Source organism: Ranitomeya variabilis, chromosome 2, assembly GCF_051348905.1.
Source record: "Ranitomeya variabilis isolate aRanVar5 chromosome 2, aRanVar5.hap1, whole genome shotgun sequence".
Classification (NCBI taxonomy): domain Eukaryota; kingdom Metazoa; phylum Chordata; class Amphibia; order Anura; family Dendrobatidae; genus Ranitomeya; species Ranitomeya variabilis.
Window position 1 is genome coordinate 522,451,313 of NC_135233.1, and position 16,748 is coordinate 522,468,060.

Sequence of the window (16,748 nt, forward strand, 5' to 3'; positions counted from 1 at the left end):
ACAAAAGGGACAGACAGAACTCCAAACAGGGACAGAACCAGATCAGAATCAGACAAGCATAAAGTAGCACAGGCACAAAGCACAGGCATAAAACACAGGTAAAACAGGGTCACACACACTCAGCCAAGGGTCAGAGTATAAGCGACAGAGAATGGCTCCATGTAACGATTTCGGGCTAAGAGAACTAAATTGGTGAACCCTCTGGACTGCGACAGCAAACCTTCCCAGGACGAGTGGACCAGGTAGACCACCCCCAATACAGGGAGCGTTAGGAGCAGGCCCAGGGGAGACTACTGTATGGCAGCTGGTACCAAACGAAGGAGGGAAGGTAAACGACTAGGCGGGGACGACGGGAAACAAAACATGAAAGAGGACGAGACGTGGAAACGGGAGACTGACAAAAGACTGACGGGAGACAAACCAGAGGAATAGAGGAGGAAACAGGACAACGGACGAGCAGGGAGGGTGACGGCAGCAGGAACGAACTGAGGAACAGGAGCACCGGGGAAACGGAGACACAGGAGGGCTGCAGCTGAAAGGGAACAAGGAAAAACACAAAATGGTTAAGCACAGGAAACGGTAGCTAGAGACGGAAGACTAGGCCACAGAGAAAATGCAGAGCATGCAGAGAAGCGTGAGGGCCAGAGACACTTGCTAGGAATACAAATGACAATCAGGCACAGCCGAAAGGAAGAGGCGGCCTGATATGCAGAGCGGCAGCGTACCTTCCGGGTCAAGGTCCTCCAGGGGCATAGAGAACAGCGGAAGGAGCGGCAGATCATAGAAGACAGTGTGCGCGTGCGCAGTGAAACCTAGCGCGCGCGCGCCCGACAGGAAGCAGGAGCCAGAGGTGCGAGCAGAGGAGCCAGCACTGGAGGGAGAACAGGAGCGCGCCGGAATGCCATAGAATGGTAAGTATGAGCATGCAGCAGGGGCAGTGGTGGTGATCTGACAGTACCCCCCCCTTACATCCCCCCTTCCTAAGACCGGAAATAAATTTAGCCAAAACTCGGGGAGCCTGGATGTTCTCCTGAGGCTCCCAAGATCTTTCCTCGGGACCAAAACCCTTCCAATCCACCAGAAAAAAGGTCCTCCCTCTCATTCTCTTCATGGCCAAGATGTCCTTGACCTCAAAAACATCATTAGCGGAGGCAGGCTGAGGAGGATAAGCAGTAGAGGCATGAAATCGGTTGAGAACAAGTGGTTTCAGGAGGGAAACGTGGAAAGAATTAGGAATACGGAGCGAAGGAGGTAGCTTTAGCTTATAAGAGACATCATTAATGCGGGTTAAGACCTCAAAGGGTCCAATATAACGAGGACCCAATTTACGTGAAGGAATCTTTAAACAAACAAATTTAGAGGATAACCATACCCTATCACCAGGATGATATAACGGAGGATCTAAGCGCCTCTTGTCAGCATGCCTTTTCATTCTGTCACGCGCAAATTCAAGAGCAGTCTTGGTCTCCTGCCAGATCTTGGAGAACTCCCCGGACAAAAGATCAGCCGCCGGCACCCCCGAGACAGGAGGGACCGGTAGAGGTACACCAGGATGTTGCCCATAGACGACAAAGAAAGGCGACTTGGAAGAAGATTCACTGGGATGGTTGTTGTATGCGAATTCAGCCCACAAGAGTAAATTGGACCAGTCACTGTGATGGAAATTAGAAAAATGACGAAGATAAGTCACCAGAGTCTGATTAGTGTGTTCCACTTGTCCGTTGGACTGTGGGTGGTAGGCAGAAGAGAAGTCAAGCGAGATGTTAATAAATTTACAAAGAGCTCTCCAGAACCGAGAGGTGAACTGAACTCCTCTATCCGAAACGATATGCTGAGGGAAGCCATGAATACGAAAAATATGGTGAATAAAAACTTTTGCCAATTCAGGTGCAGAGGGTAAACCAGGAAGGGATATGAAATGTGCCATTTTTGAGAACCTATCCACAACCACAAGGACGACGGTGCAGCCGGAAGAGCGAGGTAAATCGGTGATAAAATCCATTGCAATGTGTTGCCATGGAGCCGAAGGCACTGGAAGCGCATGAAGAAGTCCACAGGGCCGTTGCCTAGGTATCTTGTTCTTGGCACAAGACGGACAGGAGGCAATAAAACTTTGGACATCTTGGGAAAGAGTTGGCAACCAATAGTAGCGAGACACAAACATGAGAGTCTTCTTAAAACCAACATGATCAGCAAATTTGGAGGCATGTCCCCAACGTAAGACCCGCCTCCTGTTGCGCTCAGAGATGAAGGTTTTGCCCGGAGACAAAGAAGACAGATTGATGGGAGCTACTACAATGACTTTGGAGGGATCCAAGATGTGCGTGGGTTCTTCCTCCGAATCGGTAGACAAAAAGGATCTGGAGAGGGCATCGGCCTTAAGATTTTTATTGCCTGGACGAAAATTCTAATTCAAAATTCTAAATTAAAACGAGCAAAGAAGAGAGACCATCTGGCTTGCTGGGGATTAAGTCTTTGTGCCGAAAGAATATAGGCTAGGTTCTTGTGATCCGTATAAATCTTGAACGGGTGAACAGCTCCTTCCAATAGGTACCTCCACTCTTGCAACGCCAACTTGATGGCCAACAACTCCCTGTCACCAATAGAATAATTTCGTTCAGACGAGGAAAATGTTTTGGAGAAAAAAACGCAGGTGACGAATTGCCCAGACGAAGACCTTTGAGAAAGTACTGCTCCGGCTCCTACAGCAGATGCGTCTACCTCAAGAATAAAAGGTTTATTAGCCTCAGGGCGATGAAGTACGGGAGCTGTGGAGAAAGCTAGTTTCAGAGACAGAAAGGCATCTTCAGCTTCAGAAGACCAGATGTGAGGATTGGATCCCTTGCGAATCAAAGAGATAATGGGTCTGGTCAGAGAAGAAAAGTGAGGGATGAACTGTCGATAATAATTCGCGAAACCAAGGAATCGCTGGATAGCTTTGACACCAAGAGGACGAGGCCAGTTGAGCACGGCGGACACCATTTCTGGATCCATACACAAACCTGAGTCGGAGATGATGTACCCCAGGAATGGAAGAGACGACAGTTCAAAGGTGCAATTTTTGATCTTGTCGAAAAGGCGATTCTCCCTCAGACGCAGAAGAACATGACGAACGTCCCTTCTGTGAGTAGACAGATCAGGAGAGTAAACGAGAATATCGTCCAAGTATACCACTACGCAAGAATACAAAAGGTCTCGGAAAAAGTCATTAACAAATTCTTGGAAAACTGCGGGGGCAATGCATAAGCCGAAGGGCATGACCAGGTACTCATAATGGCCATCTCTGGTATTGAAAGCGGTCTTCCACTCATCTCCGGAACAAATTCGGATTAGGTTATAGGCTCCACGAAGATCCAGCTTAGTAAAGACTCGTGCTCCCTGTAGCCGATCAAAGAGTTCAGGAATGAGAGGCAGTGGATACTTGTTCTTAAATGTTATAGAGTTGAGACCTCGGTAGTCAATGCAGGGACGGAGGGTTCCATCCTTCTTCTTAACAAAAAAGAAACCCGCGCCCGCGGGTGAGGAGGACTTTCGGATCAAACCCCTGGCCAAATTTTCCTGTACGTACTCTGTCATGGCTTGAGACTTAAGAGCATTCAGTGGATAAATTTGTCCCCTGCATGGAGTTGAACCAGGAATGAAGTCAATTGGGCAGTCATATGGACGATGCGGGGGCAAGTTCTCCGCCTCCTTCTTGTTGAAGACATCTGCAAAGGAATGGTAGGCCGAAGGCAAACCCATCGGTGGAGTGGTAGACACAGATGACCTCATAGGAAGAACAGGGCGCAGGCATCTAGTCTGACAGGAATGACCCCATCGGAGGACATCACCAGACCGCCAATCCAAAACAGGTTCGTGTTTTCTTAACCAAGGAAGACCTAGGAGAAACGTATGAGACAAGGAAGGCAGGACGTAAAAAGCTATCTTCTCTCGATGCAAGGCTCCGATTTGCAGCTCTACTTCTTCGGTGACCAGGGTAACGGTCTCCCGCAAGGGCCGGCCGTCAACTAAAGCTAATTGCCAAGGAGACTCCAAGGATCTGACAGGAATTCGGAACCTTCTGACTGCCTCAAGTTGAATAAAATTCCCTGCAGCCCCAGAATCAATATAGGCCATCTCAGAAAAGCGACTAGAACCAAAATGCAACAGGACAGAGAGAGTAAAGGGTAGAGAGGTATCACTATCACCTAGGTAGGCCTCCCTTACCTGTCCTAGGTGGAAGCGTTTCCCGGCCTCACCAGACAGGAACGTAGGAGATGAGAGGCACTACCACAATAAAAGCAGAGACCCTGTGCGAGTCTCTCCTCGCGACGCAGTTCCGCTGGCTTGATACGGTCCACTTGCATGGGCTCAGGTGTCGATGTCATAGAAGGAGAGACTTGTAGAAAACGAGGAGGACTGCGAGAGGGCGGAGCTTGTTGGGGAAACCTCTTCTCCCTGGCAGATTCACGGAGATGTTCCTGAAAACGCAAATCAATACGGGTCGCCAGGGAAATAAGATCCTCTAAGGATGTTGGAGTGTCCCTACCCGCCAACTCGTCCTTAATTCGACCAGAGAGACCGCGCCAAAAAGCTCCCACCAAAGCCTCATTATTCCAACCCAGCTCGGAAGCCAAAGTACGAAAACGAATGGCGTACTGGCCAACAGAAAGGGTGCCCTGGTGGAGTCTAAAAAGAGACTCAGTAGTAGAGGCTAGTCACCCTGGCTCATCGAAGACCTTACGAAAAGTCTCCAAAAAAGTTGAAAGTTGGGAGACGAGAGGATCGTCTCGCTCCCAAACGGGATTAACCCAGGTCAAAGCCTCACCCTCCAAGTGAGACACAATAAAAGCCACCTTTGCTCGGTCAGTGGGGTGTTGCTGTGGCAGTAATTCGAAGTGTAACTGACATTGATTAAGAAAACCCCGACATAATTTGGGGTCTCCACTATACCGCGGAGGTTTAGCCAGGTGGGGAGGTGGATGTGAAGCAGGAATCTGGGCAGGAGCGGAGGCAGCAGTTTGTAGGGAGAGCAGATGGTTGTCCACCAAAGCCATAAAATTAAGTATGTGGCCCTGAGTATCATGTTGCTGGGCGAGCTCCTGCTGGAGACCGGCCAGCTGGGCTGCGCTCCCTGGGTCAGAGGGCTGAAGAGCAGTTAAACGGGATTCCATAGATTTAAAAAAAAACATGATCCTGGTTTGGTTCTCCCGTAGAAACATCAGTTCCTTTTGGGTGGCAACGGAATTACCAGCGGGGTCCATGGCCTGATTGTACTGTTACGATTTCGGGCTAAGAGAACTAAAATGGTGAACCGTCTGGACCGCGACAGCGAACCTCCCCAGGACGAGTGGACCAGGTAGACCACCCCCAATACAGGGAGCATTAGGAGCAGGCCCAGGGGAGACTACTGTATGGCAGCTGGTACCAAACGAAGGAGGGAAGGTAAACGACTAGGCGGGGACGATGGGAAACAAAACATGAAAGAGGACGAGACGTGGAAAAAGGGAGACTGACAAAAGACTGACGGGAGACAAACCAGAGGAATAGATGAAGAAACAGGACAACGGACGAGCGGGGAGGGCGACGGCAGCAGGAATGAACTGAGGAGCAGGAGCACCGGGGAAACGGAGACACAGGAGGGCTGCAGCTGAAAGGGAACAAGGAAAAACACAAAATGGTTAAGCACAGGAAACGGTAGCTAGAGACGGAAGACTAGGCCACAGAGAAAATGCAGAGCACGCAGAGAAGCGTGAAGGCCAGAGACACTTGCTAGGAGAAAAAATGACAATCAGGCACAGCCGAAATGAAGAGGCGGCCTGATATGCAGAGCGGCAGCGTACCTTCCGGGTCAAGGTCCTCCAGGGGCATAGAGAACAGCGGAAGGAGCGGCAGATCATAGAAGACAGTGTGCGCATGCGCAGTGAAACCTAGTGCACGCGCGCCCGACAGGAAGCAGGAGCCGGAGGTGCGAGCAGAGGAGCTGGCGCTAGAGGAAGAACAGGAGCGCGCCGGAACGCTGTAGAATGGTAAGTATGAGCGCGCAGCAGGGGCAGCGGCGGTGATCTGACACTCCACAATCTACTATATAATTGTCTAAGAGTCACTTCCGTTTTTCTTTCTGTCTGTCTGTCTGTAACGGAAATCCCAAGTCACTGATTGGTTGCGGCAAAACAGCCACGACCAATCAGCGACGGGCACAGTCTGGCGGCAAAATGGCCACTCCTTCCTCCCCGCAGTCAGTGCCCGCTCCATAATCCCCTCCAGTCAGCCCTCACACAGAATTAATGGCAGCGTTAATGGACCACGTTATGCCGCGGTGTAACACACTCCGTTAACGCAGCTATTAACCCTGTGTGACCAACTTTTTACTATTGATGCTGCCTATGCAGCATCAATAGTAAAAAGATCTAATGTTACAAATAATAATAATAATAATTAAAAAAGGCTATTCTCACCCTCCGACGTCGCGCGCTGTCCTCAGCAGTGCTAGCGGTAGGTTCCGGTGCCATGGATGCTATGTGAGAAGGACCTGCCATAACGTCACGGTCATGTGACTGCGATGTCATCACAGGTCCTGCGCTCATATCAACCCTGGGACCGGAAGCTGCCGCGTGCACCGCACACAGGCGCCAGGACTTCAAGGGGCCTTCGGAAGGTGAGTATATGTTTATTTTTTATTTTAAGTCTTTTTTAACCAAGCATATAGTGCCCACATTGCTATATATTATGTGGGCTGTGTTACATACTGCGTGGGCTCTGTTATATACTACATCTTACATCTCTGTGCTATATACTATGTAGCTGGGCAATATACAATGTGACTGTGCAATATACAACATGACTGTCCAATATACTACGTGGCTGTGCAATATACTATGTGTTCTGTGTTATATACTACGTAGCTTTGCAATATACTATGTGGCTGTGTCGGTTCTGTTATATACTACGTCGACTGTGCAATATACTACGTGGCTCTGTTATATAATACGTGGCTGTTCAATATACTACGTAGCTATGCAATATACTATGTGCCTCTACAATATACTACGTGGCTATGTTATATACTATGTGGCTCTGCTATATACTACCTCACTGACCAATACACAATGTAGCTGTGCAATGCACTACGTGACTGTGTTATATACTACGTGGCTGTGCAATATACTATGTGCCAGTGCAATATACTACGTGGCTCTACAATATACTACGTGGCTATGTTATATACTACGTGGCTCTGCTATATACTACGTGGCTGACCAATATACTATGTACCTGTGCAATACACTACGTAGCTGTGCAATACACTACGTGGCTATGTTATATACTATGTGGCTGTGTTATATACTGCGTAGCTCTGCTATATACTACGTACGTTGTGTTACATACTACGTAGCTCTGTTATATACTACGTCGGTTGTGTTATATACTACGTCACTGTGCAATATAGTACATAGCCTGTGCTATATACTACCTACATATTCTAGATCTAGTGAGGCTATAAAGAGCCTCCCAGAATCCCAGAGTGAGGCCATCCAAGTTAACCCTAAAACCACCTAATCCCAGAAACTCAGCAGACCATGACAGATACCTGCATAATTGGGGACACCCATGCAGTGTACGTAATCTCCCAGGGGGTTCTCTCTCTTGGTGTTGCTTCTCTGATATTCCAGACGGATGATGTTTAAAAGCCTCTTGGTAATGATCTAACTATACTGTATGTAGTTAATCTTCATATATACGTAATCACTATATTTATTTAATCCTTATATGTACTTATTAACCTGTGTATGTTAACACATACAAAAGTGTACCCACTCACACTATTCAACCATACTATTCCTTGAATTTTGTAGTTTGCAATAAAATTGCCGTGTATTGCAAGTATTAGCCTTTTTTAAAGCCGTATCTGAACCTTAGTGTTAAAAACATGTAAAAAAAAATGCTAAATTCTCCTGTAAATAATTGTGCAAAGAGGGAACCATCATACCATTCAAAAATACAAGTGAATTTTCCTGGGCCCATCCAGTATGCGGGTTCCAAGGCCTAATGGAGTGCATATGACTGACTATGCAGCAGGAGTCCCCCCTGGACATCTTATGACAGGGGTATTGTGGTGCGTCGTAATTCTTGGCAGCCCATCCACTCACAGCATAGGCTACAACAGCTTAGGAGACCCACTGTTTCATAATGGCCTTTTAAGAAGATTAATGCCGCCTGATGCACCAGTAAAAATAGGCTCTGTGACTTTAAGAGTCCCTCCTTCGTAAATGAAACAAGATGGGTCTGCTTATGTAATATAGAAATATATTCAGCACACTCCGAAAGATGTCTGATGCAAAAGAGGATGTTTTAATACATACAGTATTCACAGTTACAAACGTTTCGGTCAACGAAAGACCTTCATCAGTGTGCTCTATTGTTCACAAGGTCCCTGCGGTGGATGCTGCGTCCTCTACCTCTGGATTCTGAGTGTTTATGACCGGCTATTTTTAGCCCTCTCTTCAGGAGCCTGAGATATCTCCTGTGTTGGACCGGCTAGTGTCAGACCTCATGTATAAACTGCATTCCTTGCTACAATTAACATTTTGATGCAAAACTCTATAATTTTTACGGGTGTACAATTTTACGCCTTGTGAACAATAGAGCACACTGATGAAGGTCTTTCGTTGACCGAAACGTTTGTAACTGTGAATACTGTATGTATTAAAACACCCTCTTTTGCATCAGACATCTTTCGGAGTGTGCTGAATATATTTCTATATTACGTCTTAAGGTCTGGGCACCTATTTTCATGCACCTCCACCTTGGGCTGTGCTGATCATCTACGCTACTGCACGGGTCTGCTTATGTGTCACACACCACATGGCCAGCTAGGGGTCTTAAATGTTACAATGACATTTCCCAGTGAATGCATTTGTAGTGGTTGAAAGCAATGTTAAAGTTGAAAAACGCTTCAAAAGTGCAGCGTCTGAACTAAGTGGGAGAGGAAATTTTCGGTCTGGGGTTAAATATTTGGCCTTACAGGCAAGTCATTAACCTGCAAAGGATGTACCTTGACATATTTCCAAGCAAAACCTGTTTTGGTTTCGTTTTCATGTGTTTTTTGTGGCATCGGGAAAAATGGCATGAATCTTGGAAAAAAATGATTAAGGCTGTGAACTAGGAGTCAGGAGTCAAGGGCGATCCCCTTGAGGTTCCTGTGTAATTTGAGCAGTGTTTCCATCATTTTCAGACGTTTTAAGACCTTAAAAGGACCCCCGGGGGATTGCGGTAAAAATACTCGGGTCTCCCATTGACTTACATTGGGCTCATCGATCTGGCCGAGTACTCGAGAACTCCAATTTGCTCGACATGAGCAACGAGCACCCTAGCATTTTAGTGCTCGCCCATCACTAATAACAGATAATCAATGTAAAGCCATATGAAACAACCCATATCAAATAAGTGGTCTTGCATTTAAGCAAAAATACATACTTGCCACAAGATCAATGTATAGCCATGTAGGGCATCCCTACGCATATCGCTACCATGTGTAGCTTCGTCAGGGGAAGATCGAAAATGTACCGCCCATCCACTTTAAATAGAAGTAAGTGCACTTACTCTTGTGGCCCAGATCGCCAACACCTGTGTTTGGCAGTCAGGGAACAAATCAGCTAAATCCTATGAGGGGGCGTGCTATGGATCAGCGTGCGCGTCACCTTGTGCTCCATCAAGCGGCTGTATCATTGCTGCGCATGCGCAATATGACCAACCAGGGAATCTGAATGAGAACCTTTCTGTCGGTAAGCAAGACGTCACTGCGTGTGCGCAGTGTAAGCAACCAAACGATCCAATGCGGATCTCACTATCGGTAAACATACATGTCGCCGTGCACTATATTGCACAAAGAAAATGTAAGAATAGCATCATCGCTCAAGCGCTGCATATCCAATTGTGAGATCCAATAAGGTCTCCACTATCAACTAATATCCGCTACAGAACGCATTCAATAACACACAAAAAAAGTTATATACCTAATTTAAAGCCCATACCTCATGGCATCAGAAACCCTGCATACAATAAATCTTCATTGATGCCCTTAGGGGCCACCATATCCAGCTTATAAATCCATCTAGATTCTAATCTTAATAATTACCCTTGTCTGTCCATTTTTCGAATATTATTGGGTAATTTCTGTAAGCCAATGACCTGTAAACATTGTGTGCTACCTGAATGCACCTGCAAAAAATGACTGGCCACTGTGGATAAATTCTTACCCTTAATCTGATCCTGTTTCACCAGTTTAATATTAGAAATATGCTGTTGTGTGCGCCTACGCAGCTCCTGTGAGGTTTGACCAATGCACGCTTTGGGGCAAGCGCACACAAGGGCATACACCACATTGCTAGATTTACAATAATTATATACAATAATTTACAATAATTATAATAGTAATTTGCAATAATTATATAGTCCCTAATCATGTTTACTGAAGAATCCACCGGGTTAGTAAATTGAGAACCCCATGACATAACTACATAAACACTACAATCTCCACAAGGACATGAACCTCTCAGGCGTACCCCTGTCCCCTTCCTTACCGTAGGTCTCACAAAATGACTCCTGGATAAGGAATCACGGATATTGGGGGCTCATCTAGCTGCATGTATCGCGGCTGTGTCACAGTCACGACGCATGCATGCAGAGCCCAACAAACAGTATCTCCATGCATGTGCTGTGACAAAGCAGCGACACATGCAGCTGCGGCGCCAATCAGCTTATCGGCCGGCGCAATCCAGGAAACCGGGTTTCCTCAAGTGCTATAGCTTGCTGAATAAGAGAGAACCAGAGTAAATTCGCTCATCTCTATTATTGATGATATTGGCTGTACGTTTGGGGTTGTTGTCCTGCTGCAGAATAAATTTAGAGCCAATCACCAGGCCTGGTCCTCTGGCAGCTCTTTATTGATGACATAATCTGAACATCTTTGTAGAGTAGGGAACCATCCAGACTCGAACTTATCACAAACCAACTGACTGCAACAACTACATTTCATTAGACAGCTGCTACCTCCCCTGTTGGCTGTTAAAACATCCCAAAGAGCCAATATATACGAGCACAATTTAGATGAGAATGTTGCTATTTACTCAATATAACACAAATAGTTATATTTTAAGAAACATAGTGGGAAAACATTGGAATATTCTAAGAAAAGATTAAGTTATAGGAGACCTTCTACCAGCTCACCATAAATTTATCTATAAGAAAGCGAGGAATTTGGGCAACTTGTTGGCTCCCGCAACCACAAATTTTTTTAAAAAAATTTCAATAAATCATTGTTCACAATTTTTACAAGTCCCTAAAGGATTCTATCCTTGTCGCAAATGTAAGACCTGCAAAACATTGCAAACATGCAAACAAACAAACAAACATCTCCGGTACTTCAGAATTTCCAATTAGGGACTATATTACATGTAAGATTTCAGGAGTAGTGTTGAGCATTCCGATACCGCAAGTATCGGGTATCGTCCGATATTTGCGGTATCGGAATTCCGATACTGAGTTCCGATATTTTCCGTATATCGGATACCGGAATCAAAAGTTCCCAGAATTCAAAGTGCCCGAATTCAGCCAATGAGGACTGATTAGAAGTGTGGGCACATCCTGTTCTGCATGGTGGGCATGGAAGTACTGGCATGGCTGTGATTGGCTGCTGAAATGATGTCATGATGCACTATAAAAGTCGCTGCCGCCATTTAGGGCTCACTCTGCTGTGAATTCAGTTAGGGACAGGTCGCTGTGTTCTGACTGAGGGCCAGTTTAGAGATAGCGATTTGGTTCATTGTGCTTTACCCAGGCTAATTTAGCAAGGACTGTGTGAGAACCTTGCTTTTGCCTTGTAGCACCATTCACAGCTGTCTGCAAGGTCTCTGTGTGATTGCACATCGTTCTGTAGTCTGTGTGCAGCCACAGCCAGTTGTATTCAGCTCAGGGTGCGTCACTGCCTCATACCGTTCTATCCATTGTCCTTTTTTGCTATTAGTGCAGGCTGCTGCACTTTTTTTCAAATATTTCCTATTAGTGGCTTTCCACCCGTATCCAGCTAAATTGTCGAAAAACACTACATAGGATTACATTGAGGAGCTTTTTTGGCCTTGCAGCGCCGTTTACGACTGTCTGCACGGTCTCTGTGTGAGTGCACATCGCTCTGTAGTCTGTGTGCAGCCACAGCCGTTTGTATTCAGCTCAGGGTGCGTCACTGCCTCATACCGTTCTATCCATTGTCCCTTTTTGCTATTAGTGCAGCCTGCTGCACTTTTTTTCAAATATTTCCAATTAGAGGCTTTCCACCCGTATCCAGCTAAATTGTGGAAAAACACTACATAGGATTACATAGAGGAGCTTTTTTTGGCCTTGCAGCGCGGTTTACGGCTGTCTACACGGTCTCCGTGTGAGTGCACATCGTTCTGTAGTCATTTCTGCCCCCCAAAAAATAAATAAATAATAAAGTTCACCAAACACACCACTTTACAGTTGTGTAGGCCACATTAGCTCATATTAAAGTCTAGACCACACTTTAGAAAATTAGTGTTTCTTACACCTGTTAGGAGCTGTTCAGGAATAAGCACACTAAGCCCTTAGTACTTTTCTGCTTATCTTTATCAGTCAACCAAGATGAAGAAGACAGGGAGTAAGGCACGTGGGCATAGGCGCGGAGCAGGGAGAGGACGTGGAGGTTATGTGCCTGCTGCGGGCACCGGTGACTCATCATCACCCAGTTTCAGCAGGGAACAGTCCTTCATGCGCAGCTTTGTAGGAGATTGCCGTACACCGCTGCTGCGTGAAGAACAAATTGAAGCCGTTGTCGGATGGATGGCAGCTAACGCATCGACTTCAATTAGTGCCACATCCTCTCAGGCACAGAGCACTGGAGAGCACCCATCTGTCTCTTCACCACCTGCCAAATTGCCCAGGCAGTCAGAGAGCCCAGGACAGGAGCCATCTCTACTTCTGTTCTCTGAATCACTTGGCTTGGAAACAGGGGGCCAGCCAAGCAGCATTGGAGAAATGGAAGAAGAGGCAGTGTGCAGTGATGCCCAACAGCTTTGTCTCTCTGACTCTGAAGAGGCGGGTGGGCCAGTTCCTCCGGTCACCACACCGCAGTACGCATCTGATGATGACACTCAGGTGCCACTTTCTGGTGCATACTGTGCTGCCGAGACTACCCAGGAGGAGCAGTTGGTGGCAGAGGGTAGTGTAGATGATGAGGTCCTTGACCCATCGTGGTGTGAGGTACAGGAAGGTGGTGGGATCAGCTCTGAGGAAGAGATTCCCCGAACGGGCCAAAGAGGGAGAGGGAGGGGGAAGACTGCGGTTCCTGTAGCCTCCACTTCGGCACCTGTAAGGAGCATGCCTCTTCCAAAAGCCAAAACGGGCGCTCCCAAGACTTGCAGTGCCTGGTCCTTTTTTGACACAGTTGCAGATGACATTTGCTTTGTCAAATGCAAGGTGTGTCATCAGAAAGTCAAAAGAGGGAAAAATGTCAGCAACCTCAACACCACAAATATGTGGAAACATGTGCGGACCAAGCACGCGGTGGAGTTACAAAAACACACTGAAGACCTAGGCCAACCAACTGCGGCACCTACCACCTCTTCAGCTCATGTTGTTGCCTCTTCCTCCAACTCACACACAGCTGGTTCGGCTTTCTCACAGGATCGCCATGGAAGAACCTCTGGCACTGTTGTCCAGACACCCACAGTAATTCCACTTGCAGCACTACGTTCCCAGTCATCCTCACACTCCCAGCCCAGTCTACAGCCATCGGTAGCACAGGCATGGGAGAAAAGGCGGCCATTCTCGGCAAACCATCCCCGAGCACAGGCTCTGAATGCTGGCATTGCAAACTACTGTCCCTTGAAATGCTGTCATTCAGGCTGGTGGAGACTGACAGCTTCCGTAACTTGATGGCATTGGCAGTCCCACAATACAATGTGCCCAGCCGCTTTTATTTCAGCAGGCAAGCCGTCCCTGCCCTGCACAAGCATGTGGAGGGACACATAAAACACGCGCTACTGAATGCCGTCAGTAGCAAGGTCCACCTCACCACAGATGCGTGGACCAGTCACCATGGACAGGAGCGATACCTTTCCCTCACTGCCCATTGGGTTAATGTTGTTGAGCCGGGTACAGATCGTGCGAGTGGCACAGGACGTGTTCTGCCAACTCCAAGGATTGCAGGAATCCAGTCTGTCCGCATTGACTCCTCCTAATACAGAAGTTCCTCAGAATCATCGCTGCAGGAGCCGTCACAGTCCAACTCCACATGGACCCGTGAATGTTTACCTGTTACGACCGACATGAGCACAGCTGTGGCCAAACGTCAACAGGCCGTCTTGAAATTAATTTCTTTGGGGAATCGAAGCCACACAGCTCAGGATCTCTGGAATGCCATCAAGCAGGAGAGCGACGTGTGGTTTGTGCCAGCGAATCTCCAGCCAGGCATGGTAGTGTGTGACAATGGCCGAAATCTGGTGGCAGCTCTGGCCCTAGGCAACCTCACTCACATCCCATGTCTGGCACATGTGCTCAACTTGGTCGTGCAGAGTTTTTTGAGGGACTATCCGGATCATGATGCACTGCTGCACAAGGTCTGCCTAGAGTGTGCTCACTTGCGGTGTTCCAGCATGGCAAGATCGTGCATTGCAGCTCTGCAGCGCCGATTCCGCCTTCCGGAACATCGCATCATATGTGACCTACCCGCCAGGTGGAATTCCATGTTACCTATGTTGGAGCAGTTGTGTGAGCAGCAGCCAGCAGTAATGGAGTACCAGCTGCATCAGGCGCAACGAAGTCGCACTCCATGCTGTTCAGACTTCACAACCACTGAGTGGGCCACTATGAAGGACGTCTGCCAGGTTTTGCGTTCCTTCGATGATTCCACGCGCATGGCGAGTGCAGATGATGCACTAGTCAGCATGACTGTCCCTCTTATCTGCCTGCTTCAACAAACACTGCAAGCGCAAAGGGATGATGTTGTGGAAGAGGTGGAGGATGAGGGGTCACCAATTCCATCAGCTTCTGGACAGTCAGCGCTACGTGGTTCCTCACAAAGGCCTAGGCAGGGGACACTTTGTGAGGAGGATGAGGAGGAGTCAATGGGGGAGGAAGACATCGGTCCAGAGGAGGGAGTTACACAATTCTCCAATAGTCAGTGTGTAGAGCGAGGATGGGGTGATGCAGAGCAGGCAGAGATCACGCCTCAAGCAGGGGACAGCGTTTCTTGGCCAGTTGGCAGTCTGCAGCACATGGCTGATTACATGCTGCAGTGCCTGAGAAACGACCGCCGCATCGCCCACATTCTCAACATGGCTGATTATTGGGTGCACACCCCCCTAGATCCTCGCTACTGGGACAACTTACAAAGCCTCATAACACCGTTGAACCGGGAGCGTAAAATGCGGGAGTACCAAGACACACTGGTGAATTCCATCATCTTCTCCAGTCCAAGTGAGAGCAGTGCTGCTAGTGCTTTACAAAGCAGCTCAGTGCGTTGAGGCAGTGGAGGAAGCTCTGCACAAAGAGGGAGCAGAATCAGTGCCTCAGCACAAGGCAAGACCAGTATGGCTCAACTGTGGCACAGTTTTGTGTGCCCGCCACACATGTCTACACCATCACAGACGGCTCCAGTCAGCAGGAGGCAACTTTTCCGTCAGATGGTGACAGACTACATGTCTTGCCCTCTTACTGTACTCCCAGACGGCTCTTCCCCCTTCAAATTTTGGGTCTCTAAGCTGGATACATGGCCAGAGCTAAGCCAGTATGCATTGGAGGTGCTGGATTGCCCTGCTGCTAGTGTATTATCGGAACGCATCTTTAGTGCCGCAGGTGGTGTACTAACAGACCGTCGCATGCGACTTTCCTCTGATAACGTTGACCGGCTTACTTTTCTGAAAATGAACAAGGCCTGCCTCTTGCAGGATTTTGCCACTCCTCTTCCAGATTATTTAATTGTTTGGCTACAGTATCCAGGTCTCCTGTTGCGTTCATGTTTCTACCACCTGAACTGTAATCTCTGGGCTCCAACACTGCCAGTTGATGCTCAGAAGTGCAGGCTACACAGTCAAAACACATTACCCAGTGTTATTGGGTTTCAGTAACGTCAGCTGATCCCCAGCTGTGTAGCCGGCAATGTGTCCAGCGACCGCCTCGCTGACACAACAACTCTAATTTAACCCCTTCCCGACATGTGACGGTATAGTACGTCACATGTCGGGACCCCCGCTTTGATGTGCGCTCCGGCGGTGAGCGCACATCAAAGTCGCGACATGTCAGCTGTTTTTTACAGCTGACATGTGCGCGCAATAGCGGCGGGTGAAATCGCGATCACCCGCCGCTATTAACTAGTTAAATGCCGCTGTCAAACGCAGACAGCGGCATTTAACTACCGCATCCGGCCGTGCGGCCGGATATGAGCGCATCGCCGACCCCCGTCACATGATCGGGGGTCGGCGATGCTCCTCCATTGTAACCATAGAGGTCCTTGAGACCTCTATGGTTACTGATTGCCGGTGGCTGTGAGCGCCCCCCTGTGGTCGGCGCTCACAGCACACCTGCAAATCTGCTGTGTAGCAGCGATCTTATGATCACTGCTGCATAGCAGAGCCGATCGGGCTGTGCCTGCTTCTAGCCTCCCATGGAGGCTATAGAAGCATGGCAAAAGTAAAAAAAAAAAGTTTTTAAAAATGTGAAAAAAATAAAAAAAATATAAAAGTTTAAATCACCCC